We start from the raw sequence: 16,764 nt of genomic DNA, 5'->3' as shown, positions 1-16,764 counted from the left end.
ACACTGTTGCTCCTGGGGTATCGGCGAGGACCATTCGCAACCGTCTTCATGAAGCTGGGCTACGGTCCCGCACACCGTTAGGCCGTCTTCCGCTCACGCCCCAACATCGTGCAGCCCTCCTCCAGTGGTGTCGCGACAGGCGTGAATGGAGGGACGAATGGAGACGTGTCGTCTTCAGCGATGAGAGTCGCTTCTGCCTTGCTGCCAATGATGGTCGTATGCGTGTTTGGCGCCGTGCAGGTGAGCGCCACAATGAGGACTACATACGACCGAGAAACACAGGGCCGACACCCGGCATTATGGTCCGGGGAGCGATCTCCTACACTGGCCGTACACCTTTGGTGATCGTCGAGGGGACACTGAATTGTGCACGGTACATCCAAACCGTCATCGAACCCATTGTTCTACCATTCCTAGACCGGCAAGGGAACTTGCTGTTCCAACAGGACAATGCACGTCCGCATGTATCCCGTGCAACCCAAAGTGCTCTAGAAGGTGTAAGTCAACTACCCTGGCCAGCAAGATCTCCGGATCTGTCCCCCATTGAGCATGTTTGGGACTGGATGAAGCGTCGTCTGACGCGGTCTGCACGTCCAGCACGAACGCTGGTCCAACTGAGGCGCCAGGTGGAAATGGCATGGCAAGCCGTTCCACAGGACTACATCCAGCATCTCTACGATCGTCTCCATGGGGAATAGCAGCCTGCATTGCTGCGAAAGGTGGATATACACTGTACTAGTGCCGACATTGTGCATGCTCTGTTGCCTGTGTCTATGTGCCTGTGGTTCTGTCAGTGTGATCATGTGATGTATCTGACCCCAGGAATGTGACAATAAAGTTTCCCCTTCCTGGGACAATGAATTCACGGTGTTCTTATTTCAATTTCCAGGAGTGTACATTAACTAACTAACACGGTCGTAGAACACAAATTATGTTACCTAGTCGCAGTTATTCTGCTTGACGAGAGTGGAGTGGTATAGAGCAAGAAACAGCTTTACATCTGCCAGTATTCCTCTGATACGCTCCTCTTCGAAAGACACTTGCAAAGGTTTCATGAATCCTGTGTCATTTCCCTCAAACAAAAATAGCACCATTGAAGTCAACTACATACATTTGGCAACAGAAATCCATCGTTTCATGTGTTATTTACTACCTATGTTAAACTTGTATGGTGATCGTCGTCCATACTTTCCAACTTTTGCATCATCTCTGGCATCTTTGAAACTTTTACTAGAAGTTTTATTATACACCTCCTAATTATCTCTCTTACCTTTTCATGCAGTATTTTCTGTCTTAGATTTCGTTGGTACCATTAGCCAGCCAAAACATCTTGTAGTTCAAACAGTTACTTTTCTTCCCGTAACTGTGCCCTACAACCTCTGAAAATTTTTATTTCTTTTTTAACATCATCGCAATGACGTTTTATTCTCATTTCATGAATCTAATTTATTTTGCTGATGTTTCGAACGTAATCAATAGAACGAGTACATTCTGCACCTAATAGTGGCGCAGCGTAATATAAATCCGGACGAACATTGTTCGGATTAAGAACATGTAGGCGAGGGGTTGCGGGAAATAAATTACAATTTATCCTAATGGCTGTCAGCGCAGAGCATCTAACCGGACCAATTCCGAAGCCACAGGGCGCATTACATTCGGACGAGTTACGAGCCCTACGGAGGAATTCAGTGTTAATTTGATTCGACAACAGACAAAGGCTATCCGTCAATGAGCTCTCAGCATGCGTTCTCTCAATCTCTGCTGGCTATTGGCTGCTTTGTGCTGCCGCTAGGGTTCACGCGTAACAGCAACTTCTAGTAACATTGATTGTGCCTAGGTATACAATGTCAGTTCATAATCTAACAGTAAAGTCTCTCAAGTTTCCAATAAGAACAACTTCTCAATCAATTTACAGTGAACAAACGATACTGTGCGTAGTACCAAATCCACAACATTCCGTCCTTCTTTGTGATGTAATTCCAAACTTCATCTTCTGCTGGCATACAAATTTATGGCTGTGATGATTATTCACATTCATTGAATTGCATTTAAGTTTACATTAATTTCTAATCTTTTCATTTATTTCACTTAATTATATGAGGTTTTTGTTTGTAAAGAAATATGAACTAGGAAATGAGTTGCATAATGCTGAAGAGAATCCAGTTTTAGTTATGAACGAAATTATCAGTGTGCGGAGGGGTTACAACACGAAGAGCTCAGATGCATATATTGCAGAGTAATCTCCTGATTAAAGCCGTCCGGTAACGAGTCACTTAAATTACGCTATCACTAAACGACACATTATTTGCGGGTTTGGAGTTACTTACAGATATTTCAGGAGACAATAAAATTCTAATTCATGAAGCGCTTTTCACATCAAAGCCACGCTTTAAAATTTGCTTGAGAAGCAGACAATTTTCAAGTTTCAGTTAGAAGTTAAAGACTCAATAGTCTCACGGTGCTCTTAGTTGCACAGCAATCGTCAGTAATGACTGTAGTACAAGACATCTTTAACTTTAATAGCTGCTAAACCAAGTATACAGCTGCTTTTATCTATTCCAGTTCCTTCCCTCAAACATATAAAACATAGACAACAGTAAGCTAATTAGATAGCGTGATACCCCCAATGTTTTTGGTATTAATGCCTCGGACTTCATAAGGTACTGAAAAAAATATAGCTATTCTACGAAGCATGTTGCTTATAAAATGTTCGTGTGACCTACTCTGTTACATTCATCAGCTGTATAATATCCATCTCAGAATGTCAGAAAGCGCTAACAGAGGTCATAGAGTTTAGAAAAACAGGCAGTAACGTTAATTTTGATCCGTTCTAGTGTATCGCAAAAACGTCCGAATTTATCAACGGGAAGACTGACCATTGTCGGAAAACGGACGTTATCTCACGAAGATGTATTTAGAATTGAACGACTTTTCGTAATGAGGGGTCAAATAGTATCTTTCTGCTGTCAACGTACAACCGCCGTCGTGGTTGGTGGGATAGAGCTCTTATAAAGACGTAAGAGTATTTGCGTCCATAGCCCATCTGCAAATGGTAATAAGTGACAAAATCTTAAGCGCCCTCTGCCATATTGGTTTGTGTTGCTGTGCTGAGAAGAAATTAAGTCTAACTGTAGGAAGAACTGAATACTTATAAGGAGCCATGCCCATTAAAATGTTATTATGTAACCTCCTTGGTACTTAAAGTCATTCTTCCAATGCAAATTTCGTGAATGGAATAAAAATGTAAAAATATGATCCTTGTACGCTGCTCTGCTCCTGAGTTAATATATCTTTAAATGCATAAGTTAGTGAGACATCTGTTCTAGTAAGTAAAAAGGGACAAAATTCTGAGATTAGAGAACATAAATCATGTGATGAAGGTTTAACGGACTGAGAGATTTTACTGTTACATAATTGAACTGACATTGCATACCTAGGCACAACCAATGTTATAAGAAGTTCCTGTTACGTGTGGGCCCTAGCGACAGCACAAAGCAGCCAATAGCCAGCAAACACATAACAGGCATTTATATCATGCTAATGAGTACGACCCATCGAAACGAAAATTGTGTAAATGTCACCTAAATGTTCAAACATGTATGAAATCTTATGAGACTTTACTGCTACGTTGAGTCCCTAAGCTTACACACTACTTAACCTAAATTATCCGAAAGACAAACACACACACTCATGCCCGAGGAAGGACTCGAACCTCCGTCGGGACCAGCCTCACAGTCCATGACTGCAGCACCTGAGACCGCTGGGCTAATCCCACGCGGCAATGTCACCTAAAATTACAACCCTGTTAGCAAGTGACTTTGAGTAGTGCTGTGATCCTTTGAATACGTAACACAAACTCCGGCAGCAGGAATACATATAGAACAGTGAAGGAGGGAGCACAATACCATAAATTTTAGCCAGGGTGTGACTTGTCCGGAAATTATGTACCTACACACCAGCGAATTAAAGGGAGAATAGGAGGCTGATGAAGTGACTGACGTGCATACTGTACTCTTCCCGAACAGGCCATGAAGGCCCAAAGGTACCGACCGGTTGCCGTGTCATCCTCATACTACTGGCCTCACTGGATGCAGATATGGAGAGGCATGTGGTGAGCACACCGCTCTCCCGGACGTGTGTCAGTTTCCGAGACCGGAGCCGCTACTTCTCAATCAAGTAGTTCCGCAGTTTGCCTCACAAGGGCTGAGTGCACCCCGCTTGCCAACAGCGCTCGCCAGACCGGGTGGTCACCCAACCAAGTGCTATCTCAGCCCGACAACGCTATCTTCGGTGATCTGACGGGAACCGTTGTTACCACTGCGGCAAGGCCGTTGGCACACTGACGTACGTAACATATTTAAATAAGTCAATGTTTAACTTCAAAAGACAGCAGTACTTACTTCTGTTTTCAATAGGCTGGTCCTTCTTGAATATATAACGACAGAACATACATGCTTAAACATCCGGATCTACATACCAAACCCTTTAAAGTGTTTTAAATGCCAGCATTTTGGACATACTACGCTGATATGGAAGTGTCAGTCAACTTACCGATGTAATTGCAAAGCTTCCTATGAACTTGGCACCTCACGCACATCTCCTCCCTAATATAGAAATTGTGGTGGAGATTCTGCTGCCTGGAGTCGAGAATTCTACATATATTTGGAGGAGAAGAACATACAGGGACCTAAAATATCCTAAAGAGAACGACACATCGCAACGAAAAATGTGTAAATCTCACCTAAAATTACAACTTTTTTATTTATTTGTGGCTGATGCAAAATGTTAACAGGTCGGCATAGATAGAGGCAGTAAAGACAAAAGGCGCCTGAAAATGCTCTTGTACAGGAGCAACAGCTACAAAGCAGCCTACCTCCCCCAAGCGGTAAATTAAACGCTACAATTGCGATTGGTGCACAAGAAACCACGCATCCACAACTAAGAAGGAAAAATCCTGTAGTGTCTGTATAATATTAAATCTTTAAATTTATTGCTGAAAGTTACATGAGGTACAACAAGCAGAAGACCAAAGAAATTAAGCCGAAAACCGTCAAACAGCTCAAAGAAGGTGATGACGTTTTAAGAGACGGTATGGACTATGAAGTCTGGCGGAACCACCGAACCCTTCTTCCATGCGCCCATTAAGTCTGGGTTCTCTAAATCGGTGAAGGATTAAGGGACGACCGAGAGACAAACCTTACTGTTGAAAAGGTTCTCAAATTGCAGTGGAATATAAACAGGTGCAGGACACATGTGGAGGAACCGAAACTCCTATCTTAGGGATGACACTTTACATGGAAAACATTTAAAAGTTTCGACACCACTGCTGTACTTTTTGTCACAAGGATGACCTGAAACTCCTGTCTTAGGGATGACACTTTACATGGAAAACATTTAAAAGTTTCGACACCACTGCTGTACTCTTTGTCACAAGGATGACCTTACCGGCGAAAGGTGGAAAGGCGAAAGGAGAGGTAATGGCATTTGTAAATAACGCATACCACTACTCTGCTACAGACCTGGTTACTGTCCTTCAAGCACTTGCTATTGACATTCATTTGGGATACACATTTTAGTACTGTTGCTGGGTCGTCCACAGCCATAGATCTCTCGTTCTGCTCTCCAGCCCTTGTAGAGTCTGCTTAGTGAGAAGTTGCCAATGAAATTCATTTCAACGACCATTCCCCACTATCGATCAATCTGTCAGATGAATCAGTCCCCGAAAGGAAACTACCAAGGTAGGTAATCAGCAGATAAAACTGGATGTTGGTAGGCTTTCGGATACGGAGAGCCGGAGCTCGACTTTTGTCCAAGGAGCAACAAAAAAGGTCATGGCTAGTTTTGCTGGACTACCGACATCTTAAACGTTCCACTTATTTCACACAAGTATGGGAAGATACCATGGGGAATTTTTGTATACGTAGTTGGCAACCTATAGTAGCTACCGCAGCTCCCACCCAGGATCCAGCATTCCATTGCAACAATGAGCACGTGAGAGAAGGTGCGTCGGGCTGCAGATCCAACAGTTCTGGATCATATCACTGGCCTTTCTCCTTGTGGAAGCTAGACACGCTGGTTCATATCACTGGCCTTTCTCCACGTGGAAGCTAGACACGCAGACACGGAACTTTCTGAGGCTCATACTACAGCGCGTAGTCACGAGTGAATCAAACACAGCATCTGCGAATGGAATGAAAGAAAATACTCCTGGAATAGTTTAATTTGGTGGGGCAAACAGGAAAAGCTCCAGCTTTTGGAATCAGGACCACATGTGATGCAATAGGTAGAGAAACTTGGTTTGATTGGGAAAGACCATGGAAGGAACTATATTGATGTGAACACAGCAAACCAGGCAGCTCATTGGCTTCTCTCAATACGGATTCTGGCGGTGTCTATACACTGTCGACAATCTGACAGTGCTAGAGGCGGCTATACAGCAGGTTTTCCTACGTACACAGCGTCGTATAGCAACTTTTTTGATAGCTCCATCAACGCGTCCATGTCCATCTACCTGCATTCGTTAGAGCCTTTTTCATCGCGACCTTTTAGTTTTTAAGTATCTGGTTGGTTCAGTACTGTCTGAAACAATTATGTCTCTCAAGAAAGTGTTTTAAGAGTTACCCTGTTTACCGTAACCAGTATAACTGCCACAGTAAGGTGTCCTGTACTGTGCACCATATATGTGGTTGATTTTGCAGTATTTTTGGTTCTGCTAGTCAAGAGGTTCGACAAGTGGACAGCAGAGACACTTTTTAAATTTTCTGCAGATACAGATCATGATGCGTTAATCACATAAGATTCTCGGCATTCCAAATTCACTCGCCCGCCACACCGCTGCTCGCCCAACTACGGATAAATTTCCTCAAACAATGCACAAGTAACGAGGCCATTTGGGATCTTCCTGAAACACCGGATGGGGAAACTTAATGTGTGCCAGGTACAAACCCAAAGCCAGTGTTGTACTGACTGCAACATTGGATACACAGGAGCCGAGAGTATTTGTAGATTTGTCGCTGTACAGGAGACATTGCATTCCAGGAGGGTTTTTGGAGGTGTGATTCTATTATACATATTTCCATTCTGCGTTATTGTGGTGCGAAAGACTACTACTGACACTTAGAGGAATGTGAGCATTAGCGAGACTTTCTGAGGAAGTTCCACCCAAGATTTGGGATAGCCTCTTTCAATGCCTTTTAAGGCGGAGTGGTAGGATTTCCTAAAAGCCAAGCGTAGTGTCCCACCCAGGAAAGCTTTCAATGCACCTTATCGGAGTTCGTGGAGAAATCTTTGTCCCATCCTGTTAGCTGAGGTTTTCTCATGATGTGATGGATTACTTTCTGGCGGTTAGTATGCCGTGTGCTCCTGCGATTTGATTGTTCCGGTGTAGGGTGTTCGATCTCTTTCGATTCACTTTGCGGTGCGCGGGTTGGTGCGCCCTCTGTGAATCCTTGTGGGAAGCCGGAAAGGGAGTCAGGGGCAGAGAGAGAGAGAGAGAGAGAGAGAGAGAGAGAGAGAGAGAGAGAGAGACGAGCGGGCCTGGGCGGAGCGACGCCGGAAGATCTCGGAAGCCGCGTCGGCAAGTGGTGTGAGTGTGGCAGTTGCATTGGGGCCGGCCGAGCAGCGGAACTGGGGGTGCTGCAGTGACTCGCTGTCATTCGTTCTGTTTACGAGTTCAACCGTCCTCACGCTGTCGCTGCGGGCTGGTGTTATTCTGGCCATTACCTTATTAGCGGCGTTTACATTAATATTTTGAAAGGCGAGCTGTTAGTTTCGTGCATCTTCATCTGGTGGAGTTACAGCGAGACTTCTTTCTGTCGTATTCTGGCTTCCGCTGCTGAGCAGGGAGTGTTCCCACGTCGCGTGTCGAAATACTGACTTGTGCCCTGGTTGATTTACGTATAGACTGGAGTGCCTATGTGGGCGTGTTTGCTTAAATTGTTGATGAAGTGTTTCACAATACCCTTATTTGAGTGTGTTTAAATTGCATTTCAGTTTGTTACTGCACTTGTGTCAGATAAGGGACGCCCAAATTGTCACGCTAGTCAAGTAAAGTTTAAGTCTGCTGTGACACCACTGTTTACCTGTTGGATTAAAATTAATTCAATCTTAACCACAGCAAGGAATAATTCAAGGCTAATTGTAAGTGCCACGTGTCTTTGTTTCTTTGTCCTTTTCTCTTACTCACTACTGTTGAGTGTTAAACTGTTTTGGAAACCCCTGTGACGTCATTTCACGGTGTGGTCTTAGAAAGAGTTCTGTGGGCACTGTTGTAAACGGCTCCTGTTGCAACGCGGTTTCCGGCCCACATATCTATCACACACCAGGGGTTTAGTGCCAACCGCCAACCGTAACTTGTTATCAATCCTTTTCGAATCACCGTCTGGCCTACGACTATTGATGGATTTCTGTGGTAAAATTCAAATGGAGGCACTGTCTTGTTAACTGGTCTGAACTGAATGTGCTTGGCTTGTAAAGCAGTTCATTACTGATTCTGAGTAGTTTAATCAGTGGTAGGGCACTCGTTATTCTGCACCAGATTGTACTTGGCATTAATTGCATTGTCTTGATAAATCGGTGTGCTACGTAAGATTACAACGCAAGCGCCATTGTGGGTAATATTTACCATTTGACTATATGATTTGGTTCTGTGGATCATTGTGGCACACAAGGTCACGTAAGAGAGTGGTATAGTGGGCAGATATTGCTATACGTCTGTGATATTATTTCCTGTAAGCCATTGTGCCCATTAGATTATGTAAGGCTTATATACAGTGACCATTTTGGTAATTTTCTGTGTTTCGTAATAACATTTTACAGGCATTAAAATTTTGGTAAAGGTTTAAAACTCATATTTGCAGATTGTTTGATGTTAGATAACTTGTTGATGATTCATGTTAAATCAGCTGATGTACATTTAAATTGAACAAGTTATATGTCAATATGTTGTTACCAGTACCTTGCATGAATTTTCTGGCGTAATAAATTAAATCTTATATTCTATCCTCAATTTGTTGCTCAGCCTTCCACTCCAGCAGCCCCTGTATCCTGCTCCCAACCATATCAGTTAGCTTTGCAAATTAGGTGAAGAGAGTTTCCACCAACTGGCAGAATCGAATAGAGTGCGGATTTAAGGTACAGAAGAGGCTGAACCAATGATTTGGCTACTGGCAGCGAAACAAAGTCACTAATTCTGCAGCAAAAATGCTGATTAGCTAAATGCCTTATGTGTTCAACTACTTTCGAAAGTTGGTATAAATTCAGGAAATTAGACAATGGGTCACGCACCATCGATGTGAGAAAGGGCAACCAAGACACAGAATGTTAACTGCTGCTACAATATACGTTGTCATTTTAGCGCCGTCGGGCTCCAGCAGCACAGCAGAGAGATGCCTCCTGTAGCAGTACCTAGCTGGTATACGTAGTTCAGTATAGCAGTTTCATTGCGAGAAAGGAAACTGCTTATTTATCTGTGTTTATTAGTGTTATTAATATTATTTAAAGAGTTTACGTGTTTTTCGATCGCTACCGTCGCGTGAGGTGTCATTATACTGTAGATTATAGTGCTAAGTTTTACTTTTCTTGTTTATATTTTGCATGTGTCGTAATTTCAGTAGCGTACATTTACACACTTGCAGCAGAAACTCTCCTGACCGCCGTGTCATCCTCAGCCTACAGGTGTCACTGGATGCGGATGTGGAGGGGCATGTGGTCAGCACACTGCTCTCCCAGCCGTATGGCAGTTTACAAGACAGGAGCCGCGCTACTTCTCAATCAAGTAGCTCCTCAGTTCCTCAGTTTGCCTCACAAGGGCTGAGTGCACCCCGCTTGCCAACAGCACTCGGCAGACCGGATGGTCACCCATCCAAGTGCTAGCCCAGCCCGACAGCGCTTAACTTCGGTGATCTGACGGGAACCGGTGTTAACACTGCGGCAAGGCCGTTGGCACTTGCAGCAGCATAGTTAGAAAATTCGATCTTTCCTTACGATCTACTTGTACCTTGTTACTAAGTTTCTAACTCCTTTGGGTAATATGTCTCATCGTGATTTTAAAGTGTTTTATGATAGTCGGAAATGGGTAGAGATTGTGCTTGCGAGATGCGAACTGGAAGTGAATTGATCGCCATCTTGGAACAGTTTGAAACTGTGTTAGGCGTGGCTAACATTTTTGAGATTGCTGCTCTAATTTCCTACAACATTGGGGCAATTGTGACGGAAGCGTTAGCACTTCTCGTACTTCTTGAATCCCATGAAAATACGGTTGTCACTGCGTGTGCCAATGAGCAGCATCTCACCGGTTTCTCCTCATTCCAGAGTGCACAGAGGATAGTGTTGGGATGCCGTACATCAAGGCAGAAGACGAATGTGGGGACTGGCTACTCGCATGTACCCTTATACCACAGCAACATGTACAACATGCTACCATCTGTTCGTAATACATCTGAGCTAGTCTCCTGGCCCAGAAGATAGCAGCTACAACGTTAGATAGTCATGGTGGCCCTCAGGGCAATGGGAATCATATCATGCAAGAGGTCATGATACTCAATGCGTACAACCCACTGAAATTCGTAGCTCACAACTGTATGAATGGTGCTTGATGCATTTATACACTACTGGCCATTAAAATTGCTACACCACGAAGATGACGTGGTACAGACGTGAAATTTAACCGACAGGAAGAAGATGCTGTGATATGCAAATGATTAGCTTTGCAGAGCATTCACACAACGTTGGCGCCGGTGGCGACACCTACAACATGCTGACATGAGGAAAGTTTCCAACCGATTTCTCATACACAAACCGCAATTGACCGGCGTTGGCTGGTGAAACGTTGTGATGCCTCGTATGAGGAGGAGAAACGCGTAGCATTACGTTTCCAACTTTGATAAAGGTGAGATTGTAGCCTATCGCGATTGCGGTTTATCGCATCGCAACATTGCTGTTCGCGTTGGTCGAGACCCAATGACTCGGAATCGGTGGGTTCAGGAGGGTAATACGAAACGCTGTGCTGCATCCCAAAGGCCTCGTATCACTATCAGTCGAGATGACAGGTATCTTGTCCGCATGGCTGTAACAGATCGGGCAGCCACGTCTCGATCCCTGAGTCAACAGTTGGGGACGCTTGCAAGACAACAACCATCTGCACGAACAGTTCGACAACGTTTGCAGCAGCATGGACTATCGGCTCGGAGACAATGGCTGCGGTTACCCTTGACGTACCACAGACAGGAGCGCCTGCGATGGTTTACTCAACGACGAACCTGGCTGCACGAATGGCAAAATGTCATTTTTTCGGATGAATCCAGGTTGTGTTTACAGCATCATGATGGTCGCATCCGTGTTTGGCGACATCGCGGTGAGCGCACATTGGAAGCGTGTATTCGTCATCGCCATACTTGCCTATCACTCGGCGTCATGGAATGGGGTGCCAATGGTTACACGTCTCGGTCACCTCTTGTTGGCATTGACGGCACTTTGAACAGTGGATGCTACATTTCAGATGTGTTACGACCCGTGGCTCTACCCTTCATCGATCAACGCGAAACTCTGCATTTCACAAGGACAATGCGCGACTGTATGTTGCAGGTCCTGTACGGGCCTTTCTCTCCAAATTATGCAACGAGTTTGTTACAGATTCCGAATGTGAAATAGGATGAATGTAAGCATAAATTGTGTGTCAAAAACGCTAAAGAGATAAAGTGCGCTTCAGGGAAACCTAGGGAATAGCGCCAATACGTTTCCTGGTCATGCTATTGTAAAAGAAGGAGACCCCTATATGCCAGCTCTAGAATGGGACATTCATGCCTGCTTTTCTTTCGATTGTACATTCTCGTTTCACATAGTCCTTTTAGACGATCTCTTTCAAACTGAATGAGGTGCTGATAATGGCGTCTCTAGGTAATTAACGTTCACTTCCGTGACAATATGTACACTCCTAGAAATGGAAAAAAGAACACATTGACACCGGTGTGCCAGACCCACCATACTTGCTCCGGACACTGCGAGAGGGTTGTACAAGCAATGATCACACGCACGGCACAACGGACACACCAACACCGCGGTGTTGGCCGTCGAATGGCGCTAGCTGCGCAGTATTTCTGAACCGCCGCCATCAGTGTCAGCCAGTTTGCCGTGGCATACGGAGCTCCATCGGAGTCTTTAACACTGGTAGCATGCCAGGACAGCGTGGACGTGAACCGTATGTGCAGTTGACGAACTTTGAGCGAGGGCGTATAGTGGGCATGCGGGAGGCCGGGTGGACGTACCGCCGAATTGCTCAACACGTGGGGCGTGAGGTCTCCACTGTACATCGATGTTGTCGCCAGTGGTCGGCGGAAGGTGCACGTGCCCGTCGACCTGGGACCGGACCGCAGCGACGCACGGATGCACGCCAAGACCGTAGGATCCTACGCAGTGCCGTAGGGGACCGCACCGCCACTTCCCAGCAAATTAGGGACACTGTTGCTCCTGGGGTAGCGACGAGGACCATTCGCAACCGTCTCCATGAAGGTGGGCTACGGCCCAGCACACCGTTAGGCCGTCTTCCGTTCACGTCCCAACATCGTGCAGCCCGCCTCCAGTGGTGTCGCGACAGGCGTGAATGGAGGGACGAATGGAGACGTGTCGTCTTCAGCGATGAGAGTCGCTTCTGCCTTGCTGCCAATGATGGTCGTATGCGTGTTTGGCGCCGTGCAGATGAGCGCCACAAACAGGACTACATACGACCGAGGCACACAGGTCCAACACCCGGCATCATAGTGTGGGGAGCGATCTCCTACACTGGCCGTACACCTCTGGTGATCGTCGAGGGGACACTGAATAGTGCACGGTACATCCAAACCGTCATCGAACCCATCGTTCTACCATTCCTAGACCGGCAAGGGAACTTGCTGCTCCAACAGGACAATGCACGTCCGCATGTATCCCGTGCCACCCAACGTGCTCTAGAAGGTGTAAGTGAACTACCCTGGCCAGCAAGATCTCCGGATCTGTCCCCCATTGAGCATGTTTGGGACTGGATGAAGCGTCGTCTCACGCGGTCTGCACGTCCAGCACGAACGCTGGTCCAACTGAGGCGCCAGGTGGAAATGGCATGGCAAGCCGTTCCACAGGACTACATCCAGCATGTCTACAATCGTCTTCATGGGAGAATAGCAGCCTGCATTGCGGCGAAAGGTGGATATACACTGTACTAGTGCCGACATTGTGCATGCTCTGTTGCCTGTGTCTATGTGCCTGTGGTTCTGTCAGTGTGATCATGTGATGTATCTGACCCCAGGAATGTGTCAATAAAGTTTCCCCTTCCTGGGACAATGAATTCACGGTGTTCTTATTTCAATTTCCAGGAGTGTATTTAAAGCAAACCTGATTTCCATCCTTATAGCGGCGGTACTCTTATGCCAACTGAGCGAAATTGGAGTAGACATAACCTTTCGAATGTAGAAACACTCGTACCAACTTTCGTTTTTATTGCACAACTCCTTCTTCATGTTTCGATTTTGTCCTCCGGTTTACATTACGCAAAACAATTAAAGGACCACTTGTTTAAGACCACGTAATTGTCTTCCATTGTGACGCAAATGTTTGAATTTTTAGCTCAAATATACCTACACCCTTCTTCAGCAGGGGTGCAGAAACGTGGTGCCCTGGGACGGGAGGTCAGAAGTTCATGTGAGGTGTCAGGTGGGTTAACTGTATCACATTGGCACCAAATTTCATTACAACTGTGCCCAGCACCACTGTGGACGTGTCACATCTACTTTCCCCGACATTTCGCCCATTCCTTTGACGTCTCTGTGATGGAAGTTAGAACTGCGACGCCCAGTGTTGAGTCCGCAGCTCGTGGTCGTGCGGTAGCGTTTTGCTTCCCACGCCCGGGTTCCCGGGTTCGATTCCCGGCGGGATCAGGCATTTTCTCTGCCTCGTGATGACTGGGTGTTGTGTGATCTCCTTAGGTTAGTTAGGTTTAAGTAGTTCTAAGTTCTAGGGGACTGATGACCATAGATGTTAAGTCCCATAGTGCTCAGAGCCATTTGAACCCAGTGTTGAAATAACGTAGTTTCCTTGTGGATGGTCGAGGAAAACATTTCAGTCACACCGACGCTCGACTTTCGTCACAAAAAGGTTTCAAGATGTGGCGTAAGTGGGGAAATGAAACCATCCTATCCCTTGGAGTGTTTAGTACGATACATTTAATGGACAAAAAGATAGTTGGCACTGAAATGGGCTGCAGAACGACGTTCTTGACAACATTCGACATTGCACCTCCCCCTCAGTTCCCACCTAGACGATTCTGTAACGATACCCATTTCCAAATGAACATTGCATTTTTTTTCTTAGCATCTGCAATATTGTATTTATCCGCTGATATCGGATAGCGACTCTTAATTGAAATGTCCTTCCCTGTATGGGAAGCACATAATGTTTATTTGGGCACAGGTTGTGACGCAGGAACGACAACCTACGGGATTTTGGATCTGGACGTGAGTTGCGGACTGACTTTCGACGCTCCGCCTACCTTTTTTTTCCCTAGATCTCCTCCATTTCAGCTGTTGCCTCCTAATAGTCGTACTACTCCAGAAGTCATCTCAGCTACAACCAAAAACAGTATCAAATGCCATCGCTACTTTCACCTTAAAGCCAGATAGAACGGAATTTGCCAACACTTAAGGCTTGGACCACGAACAAAAACGAAGCACGCTTCCGGTCGTCCTGTAAAAAAAGAGTATGAAAGAAACCAGTACATTTTATTCCAGAGGTGTCCGCAGCGGCCAGACGGCGGGGCATCCGCAGCGACCAGACGGCGGGGTGTCCAAGTCGTTAATCGAGGGTTAAACACTGCGTGGTTACCGAAGATGTCTCACCGTGAGTCCATCCTGTGCTGTACCTTCAATCTCGTCTTACACCCGGTGCACCCCAACGCTGCACCCCAAGGATGCATAAACAACGAGCCCAAGTAATTCGCAACGAGCGAACCATTCGATGTCTTGCGCCGTGAAACCGTTCAGTCGCTCGTTAAGTAGTGTCAAAAATCTAACAACTCTGCTACGCCTCTACCACAAAAAGTATGACAACGCCTTTAACACACACCGTGGCATTATGTCGAATAGCAGAGAAATAAGTGATTCACCCTGGTGAATCAGTTCAGTGACTTGTCGCAACAACAACAGCAGCGCATCTGCGGCAGAGAGGGTCCTCAGCAAGATGTATAGAGTATTAAAGTTTAAAGGGTGGGGAATTTTTCAATCGGTGTCACATATAAAAAGGCCTTTAGAGCGGTGGCGAGGAAGGCAGGTGCATGTTACTCCATACCCGCTGTCAGCCAACCGCCGTAGAATCACATTAGCAGGCAGTGTCTGTTGCAAATAGTGGTCGAAGTCCCTGGTTCTAGACAGTAGGACATCCAACAGGTAACTCATGTCGACCAGATAGGTGCGAATGTCACGTAGTGGTGGCACGATATGTCCAGCAGAGATCGGCGGGAGGAAGATTTAAAGCGCCACCTCCTCTGTCAGAGTGGCGGTGAAGGTGTCCTTATCCAAAGCTTGTAAGTGTCGCATCGTCAGCGAACGTCCTACTATGTACGTGTATGATTCCAATGCCGCCAGCATGTGTTGACGAATTCAGTGTCTCATAACAAGTCTTTAACATCTTCCCATCGCTAAAGAAATGACCAAAGACCGCCTGGAACTTGGCAGCCACCGTTGAGCGTAGCGGGAGAACAGCAGTGTAATGATAAAGTTTCGGGGCTACGTAGACGTTCACAAAATATACCCACATGATCAAGTCAAACATTCGAAAGGTATGAAGAGGAACTTGTGTGCGGATCACATTAAGTAGTCTGAGCTATATAGCCGCTGTTGTACGCTGCAGTTTCGATGGCAGGACAATCCCAAATATTTCATCGCTCGGAACTTGGTAACGGACACTGTGTTTTGATGTCACCTATCGTGCTGATCCCCGATTATTCCCTCAATTGTGTCGTCATTCCCACTGCTCAGGATACATCACGGATATCCTATTATCGCCCCTTGACGTTGCTTAGCAGCGACACGAAGATCTCTATTCAGATTTTGGCTACACGGCTTAAACGAATGCCCCGGAACGTAGATTCCCCTGATCAAACCTCTTTAGGCGATGGCAGTAACATCCGCACTGCCCTTTGTCGCTCTCGATACATAATCGCTCATGCTCAAGCTCGTCGTGTGCCTGAGCCTTTACTCTGTCTTGACTTCAGTCAGGCATTTGATGATAACGATCACGACTGCTTCGAAGGGGTGTTCCACAATATGGGATACCTTGATACTGTCGTCGGCGTCGAATGCGTCTCCTTCGTGTAGTTACATCCCATTTGCTGTTTAATGGGCACCTTATTCCTCCCATCTTGATCCTCCATTCAGTGCATCAAAGCTACCCGCTCCTTACACCGTTGCATGCTTTTGCCATGGAACCGTAGCTGCGTGGGCTCCGTCAATGCCTGTCTGCAATGCCTGTCGTTGACCACGTATTTAGTTGCACTGTTTATACGGACGATCTCTTCATCGTTCTTCATGGCGATACAGAGGTCAGGGAGTCACTGGCGTGAGTTACTACCTACAGAAAAGATTCTGGAAGCTGCCCTATCGTTCGCAAATTGACAGCGATCACTGTAAGTCCGGGTCTTCCTGCAGACAGCGCTGATCCATTGCGTGTAGCTGCTGCTATCCTATGCTTAGGACTCAATTTCACTGCACATTGTTGCCCTCAATTACCGGCGCCTGCTGCCTC

At 46.0% G+C, this 16,764-nt stretch overlaps 1 pseudogene; it reads right to left on the bottom strand.

Moving 5' to 3' along the window:
- Positions 1–9,826: 9,826 nt before the first annotated feature.
- LOC126299631 (5S ribosomal RNA) lies at positions 9,827–9,944 on the bottom strand (annotated as a pseudogene).
- Between the last annotated feature and the right edge of the window lie 6,820 nt (positions 9,945–16,764).

Source organism: Schistocerca gregaria, chromosome X (genome assembly GCF_023897955.1).
Source record: "Schistocerca gregaria isolate iqSchGreg1 chromosome X, iqSchGreg1.2, whole genome shotgun sequence".
NCBI classification, from domain to species: domain Eukaryota; kingdom Metazoa; phylum Arthropoda; class Insecta; order Orthoptera; family Acrididae; genus Schistocerca; species Schistocerca gregaria.
The sequence above is the reverse complement of the archived record's forward strand: the minus strand, read 5'-3'. Positions and strand labels throughout refer to the sequence as shown.